Raw genomic sequence first — 6,679 nt, 5'->3', positions numbered from 1 at the left:
CCAATCAAATAAGTCTCTCGAACTCTCTATTAATTATGCACATTTATTGGGTTTTGAAGACAAACCTACAGGAAGTTTAGTAGAGGAATTTCTAGACCCATTTCCCCCTATTGACAACACAAATGAGCTAACTGGTATCGTTGCATCTCATGAAAGCCTTGTACTTCAACATGCTCCACTTTCATAAAATAACCTTCTTGTAATCTTTCTTAATTCAAGGGAACACCTTGTTTCTACAATTGTTTCGAATAATCCAACTCAATAGGCAACACAAATCACAACTTCCCCTTTCTGGTCTAGACTAACTATTCTACCAACCCTGTGCACATATTCATTCACATCTAATGGAGATTCATACTGAATAATGCATCCAACTTTCGAAAAATCCAAGCCTCTTGGTGCTACATCAATGTGTAACAGAAAATCACATTTTTCTTCATTATATACATGAGTTTCATTTCGATCTGCTTGTGCCATATATCTATGTCGAAGAAGTGTTTTTCATTTATTGAATCTTCCCTTTTCTTCATCCACCTCTTCAAAATGTGAAGCCCAATTAAACTCACTTATGACAGTGTAGTGAAAATCAGCTACATCAAATGTTGAGAAGAAAACCACAACCTTATAAGAAGGTGTGTTTAAAATTGAGATTGCAAAAGAGCCAACAACATGACAAAGCTTAAATGACATGGCACCTTAATGTAGCTCTGAGCTAACTTAGTCGGAAATCTGTATTCTGATGCTAAACTACAAGTTCCAGGCAGAGCCCATTCATTTGTTAGTGCATCTGCAGAAAGATCAGAAGATAATTTGGTCTTACCTTGAGAAAAAATTCTCTCCTTCAGCCCAATGGTGACAGGATTGTTCAAGCTTAGTTTTGCAAGATCATTAACTTCCTCATTCAATGTTGTTGACAAGAGCAAGTTGTACTTTCGGTATTCATCATGAAAAGAATTGTAGTTGTTATATTCTCATTGTCGAATCCAGGTTTCCCAACTTCCAACAGGCTGAATATCTCGTTTATGTTTATACCAAATCCTAGGTACAAAAGTTTGTCTGCTTCATCAAAAACCAACCAGCGAAGGAAATTATGAACAGAGGAGGATGTATGCCGGCCAGGGGTAGCAACTAGAATGGTTATTCCTTTATGCAACCTTGCTTTCTCCATTGAACAATTCTCACCGCTTGTTATATAGCCAGGACCAATTCTTCGATCCCAGATGAATCTAATGAATGCTTCACTATATTGCATCAAGAGGGTACTATCAATCTTGGTAACTCCTACAAACTCTTTCACAATGTGAAGCAATCCATCCATCATAGAAATCTGTGGTTCCCAAACCTGGGTATCGTCATAGATCTTGAAGGTGGTAGCATATTTGAATAAGTCAACCAAGGGAAGGCTTTGCATTGATTATCAGACACTAAACAAAATCATTGTGAGGAACACGAAGTACGTATCCAATCCCACGGATTGATGACCTTGACCAGTTCAAGGGGGCCAAGTATTTCAACAAGATCGATTTGAAGTTTGGCTATCACCAAGCTTCAATAGAACCCATAGATTTATGGAAGACCGCCTTCAAATCCATGGAGGGCCCTTTCAGGTGGTTGGTCATGCCTTTCGGGTTGACAAATGCCCCTGCAAATTTTATGACGCTGATAGATGATATCTTGTATCCCTTCACCAATTCGTTCGTGGTTGTATATATGGACGACATTCTCAACTTCAACAAGAGTTGGGAAGAGCATTTGCAACACATTCGACAGGTCCTTCAAACCCTGCGACGACCCAAACTATGTGCCAAGTTAGAGAAATGCACCTTTGGTATGAGCAAGTCTAATAATTGGGCTACATCATTTATGAGCAAGGCATGCATTTGGATTCGGCTAGGATCCAAGTGTCACACCCCGGCTTCTGGCACTAGATCTCAATTGCTCCTCAGCAGAATTTTGAACTCCCTCTGAAGCACTGTGTTGTTTCTCTGAACCTCTTTTTGCCTTCTCTGCCTTGCACTCCTCTGAATTGGAAAATCTCCTCCAGTCTACTATCCTTGACCCTCTCTCACTCCTTCGACTTTACTGAATCATTTCTGGCAACTCACAGTTGCTACTCAGGAAATTGACTTCCCAGCAAAATCGAACTGCACAAGTGTGTTTTCCAAGTGCCCATCAAACTCCTTATAATCTCTCCTTGAAGCACCAACGGCCAAAATAAAAGCATAATCAATGGCTAAGATTAACTAGGAGTTGATTCTCGTCTTCTTCTAGAAGAAGATTCACACCAGATTTAATTAATACCCTTTAATTAACCAGATTTCCTAAGTTTAGACTTAGGGAACCATTTTAAAAAAGTTAATTATTTTAATTAAAACATCTCTAGGTGGAATTTTCCCAAACGATTTTTGGGTATTGGAGAATGCTTGTGTCTTAGCCTTAGCAAAATCTCGAGGCTAGAGCACAACTAGTGCTACAAAATCAACACTTCCTCTTAGCGAGGAATGTGCTCTAGTGTTGCAACTCACTGAAGCATCACTCTATCTCTACACCATCTCCTGCTACGCTGATGATGTCTAGCTGCTGCTGCCCACCAACTACTGCACAACTGTGATTGCTGCATCGGTGTTGTTGTTGGCCTTGTTGAACTGCTACCAACACTGCATGTGCACTGAAACCTTCTCCATCTGCTGCTGCTATAACTGTAGCAACTGCAACGGAAAAGCATCGAAAATACTGAACCAACTGTGATCAGTATGATCCATCTGCCACTTGAGTATTGATTGCTACTAGACTCTGCGCTGGCACTGAAGCCTTTGCGTTGTTGCTGACTCTGCTATGTGCCAACTGCACTGCTGCCAACTCTGCACTACGTTGCTTAGTATTTGACCGCTACTGCATCTGTCACTCTGGCACTTGACTGCACCAACTGCCACTGATCTATCCTGCTATTACATGTTTTGGGCTCCCGTAGCGAGGTATTGATTCATGAGGTGGACCTCAAGAATCTTGCCCATCCTGTAGCTCTCTAGGGCTACAACTCCAGATCACCCCACCTCACCCTTGGAAGTAACTCAACGATCATAACAAACTCTTCCTCCAATCTGGAGGGCAACCTGTCGATCTCAAGTGGATGAACCCTGTTGATCATGCTTATCCTCTTTGTCCCTCTTTCTGAGAGGGCATTGAGTGCTGTAGTGGCCAAGCTCACCACACCTGAAGCACTTGATCTTCAAAATGTCCTTTTTTCTTCTGCGCTGCTCCTGCTGCCCCTTTGATGCAAGAGCCACATCCTCCTCTTTCTTCACTTGCTTCGTACCACTGCTACTACTGCCACTGATGTTGGCCTTCACTAGATCACACCTCATCTCCTCCTGCTGCAGATAGCCCACACACGATCCTAACTTGGTAGTTTTTCTCTACCCAGGATACTCTGGACGAAAACTTTCCAATCTTCAGAAACATCGTTCGACACTAATCATACAAACTTTGTAGGCTGGGGCGTTGATCCTAATGAAGCCAGTTGATCCCGGACATCCTGAATCCTAGTGAGGAAGGGGTCTACATGCTCCCTTTTCTCCATCCTCATGCATCTCAGGTTCTCCTCAAGGTACATCTTCCACTGCTCGGATAAAATTCGAATTCCTCCTCTTCTCCTCTATGTAGCTGCTGCCCAGCTATTCGCACTCCCTTCTGGAGTGAGAAATCTTGCACATTGCTACTGCTGCTATGCTGGGAAAATTCGAACTTCTTGGCTAGAAGTTCTCTGAGAAAGGAATTCCCTCAGCGTGTGTTCTTCTCTCCTTTTAACGTTGTTCTACCAACAACTACGTCCCAACTGAAGATTTGCTTTGCAAGGAAAAATACGCTGCTCCCTTCTGCTTCTGGAAAGCTTTGATCTGGAAAACGAATTTCTCTGTCGACTCACTCAGGGAAATTGATCTTTCCTCAAAACTCGACCTCCTTGGCCCAAGGACTACGCTACCTCTAGGGTTTCGAACTGTTGCCAAGGCAGAAATTCGAACCTCCTTTTTCCTTTTGTTAAATTTTCAGATTGTTCTATGTTGTATCAGTTACTTTAGCCCCATTTATCTTTTTCATTAACAATGCATCCAATTTGTCACCAGTGTAATCAATCATAAATATAACTGAAGAAAGAACAATATATGCAGTGATAGAGAAGATAACCGTACAACCATAAGACACAACAAATTGGTCCAAAACGAGGGAAAATCCCCACTAAGGGGAAACCCTTTCAAATCTTCTTCTTTAGTAGATCGTCATAAAAAGATTTCAGCAGAGAGTACAATGAGCTTAATACATATGATTTGCAGCAGATAACAATGAACCAGATCTACAGATCTATTATAACAACAAAGAAACCCAGATCTACCATATCTTTGAAGCCAACTGATGTCAAGATGTAAAAATCTTAGATCTGAAATGGGTCGCTCTCATCTACACTGTCTGCGAGCGACTGAAGCTTTTGGGTCGCTCATGAATACAGTGTGCGAGCAACTGTAACTGCAGAGTCGCACTCAAGAGGTCTCTATGCGTGCGGCTCTGGCACCGAACTGCAAAGACCCAAAGTTGCTCCCTTATCGAGTTGTGTGAGCAACTAGAGAGCCAAAGTCGCACCCTAGCTGAGCTGTGCGAGCGACTGTGACGACAGGGTCGCTCTCAGGTCTACCTAATGCGAGCGACTGGGGACCGGATCATTCTGATTTGCCTCTAAACCTAGAATCACTCTCACTGAACTGTCTCCGAGCGACCAAAGAGCCAAAGTCGCTCTCTGGCCTACTCTGTGCATGCAGGCTACGACTGAGGATGAAAAACTTAAGATTTGTGCCAGCGACTGAGATATAGAAAACCCTAACCCAAAGCGAACCTTTTGCCTGTAATTTCAGACCCAATGTGAACTTCTGTCGATGAACCTGTGCGAGCCAAAACAAAATAGAAGAATAGAAAGATGATAATGTTATGTTCAAATGAACTTGAGGTCGCTTCCTTTTATAGGTTTTCCTGAGGGTTAACTTGGGGTTAAGATTGACCCAAGTAGTTACTCATGTGGTTAGGGCCGACCCATTCCATAATGTATGCATGAATAAAATAATTCAAATCTTAACTTCTGTTTAATCGAATTAGGTGATGTTTAGGTTGATTTTGGTCCTCTCGAAAATAGGAATTTAGTGCACATATTATCTTGATCATCTGAATTGTTCAATGTGGAATTTGGCCCTAGTTGCAAGATTAACACTCCCTCTCAACTAGGAAGAATTTCACCTTTCAATATTTTTCAGTCTCTGCTAAACTCTATCTACTGAAACTTTCTCGAATCTAGAAGAAGAATCGGGGAGCAATAGCTTCCACCCTTATCTAGCAATAGGATAACTCATCATACAGGGGAGTAAACCTTCAACCCTTGAATCATATCGGGTTATCTCAACCCATCCTATTGCCTACTGATCTTCCCATCAATGACCCAGAATGGTCATGTGGTAGAACACTTGCATCATAATTGCCTTGGGTTGTACACCCCCAAGTACGCTCTCACTCGTTGGCTAGATGAAGAGCGGTACTCCCAACAAGCTTGACTTGTGGGCATGATGCCCACTGGGGTATCCTCTGCAAAGACCAAGAGAGGGTGAGCTACAACTCCAACCCTATGGGTAACAGATAGGGATAACAACCTATTGTCTAGAGTTCCCTCAACCCCAGGAGCTCTCCATCTTGATTTCTCACCCTGGGAGCTCAAACAGGGTAGGAAGAGTTGGATCATTGTTTTCGATCAATGTTGCCCCTCATCTGGATTGGACACATCCATCAGTCCAAGTTGCTCTATGAAGACCAAGAACTTTCTCTTGGGTAATGCCTTTGTGAGAATATCCGCAATCTATTCATTTGTCAATATGTGATGGAGCTTGACAGCTCCTCTCTGTATCATGTCTCGAATGAAGTGATATCGAATCTCAATATGCTTGGACTTGTCATGAAACACAGGATTTTCTGCCAAACGGATCCCACTCTTGTTGTCACAATATATCATTGTAGTATCCAGGACCTGCTCAAGTAGCTCTCCAAAGAGATTTCTCAACTAGACTGCTTCGCAACTAGCCATGCTAGCAGCAATGTATTTTGCTTTGACTGTGCTCAATGCTACAGACTTTTGTTTCCTGCTCAAGTAGCTCTCCAAAGAGCTTCCTCAACTAGATTGCGTCACAACTAGCCATGCTAGCAGCAATGTATTCTGCTTTGACTGTGCTCAATGCTACAGACTTTTGTTTCCTACTCATCCAGGATATCATGGCAGATCCAAGGCTAAAGCAACATCCAAATGTACTTTTTCTGTCGATAACGTTTCCAACCCAATCAACATCAATGTATCCATGAAGTTGAACATTTCCTGCAGAATACCTCAAGCCAAGTGTAATCGACCCATGCAAATATCTCAATATGTGTTTAGCAACTATCCAATGTGAGTGGTGGGGCTCGGTCATGAATTGACTCAAAGTGTTTACTGCATAACATATGTTTGGATGAGCGTTCACAAGGAACATTAGAGCCCTAATCAATTCTTTGTACTGAGATGGATTTTCTAAATTTGGTCCTGTAAGTTTGTAACATCGCCACATAATTTCTTGAATTTCATTTCCATTGGAGTGACCATAGATTTACATTCAGT

The 6,679-nt window shown here is 42.2% G+C and overlaps 1 pseudogene; it reads right to left on the bottom strand.

Annotated features, from left to right (window-relative positions):
* Positions 1–209: 209 nt before the first annotated feature.
* On the bottom strand, positions 210–1,318 carry LOC149190250 (DEAD-box ATP-dependent RNA helicase 17 pseudogene; annotated as a pseudogene).
* Between the last annotated feature and the right edge of the window lie 5,361 nt (positions 1,319–6,679).

The sequence above is a fragment of the Pinus tabuliformis genome, chromosome 3_1 (assembly GCF_031772625.1).
Source record: "Pinus tabuliformis cultivar Carrire ecotype Pingquan chromosome 3_1, CPIR1, whole genome shotgun sequence".
Classification (NCBI taxonomy): domain Eukaryota; kingdom Viridiplantae; phylum Streptophyta; class Pinopsida; order Pinales; family Pinaceae; genus Pinus; species Pinus tabuliformis.
The sequence above is the reverse complement of the archived record's forward strand: the minus strand, read 5'-3'. Positions and strand labels throughout refer to the sequence as shown.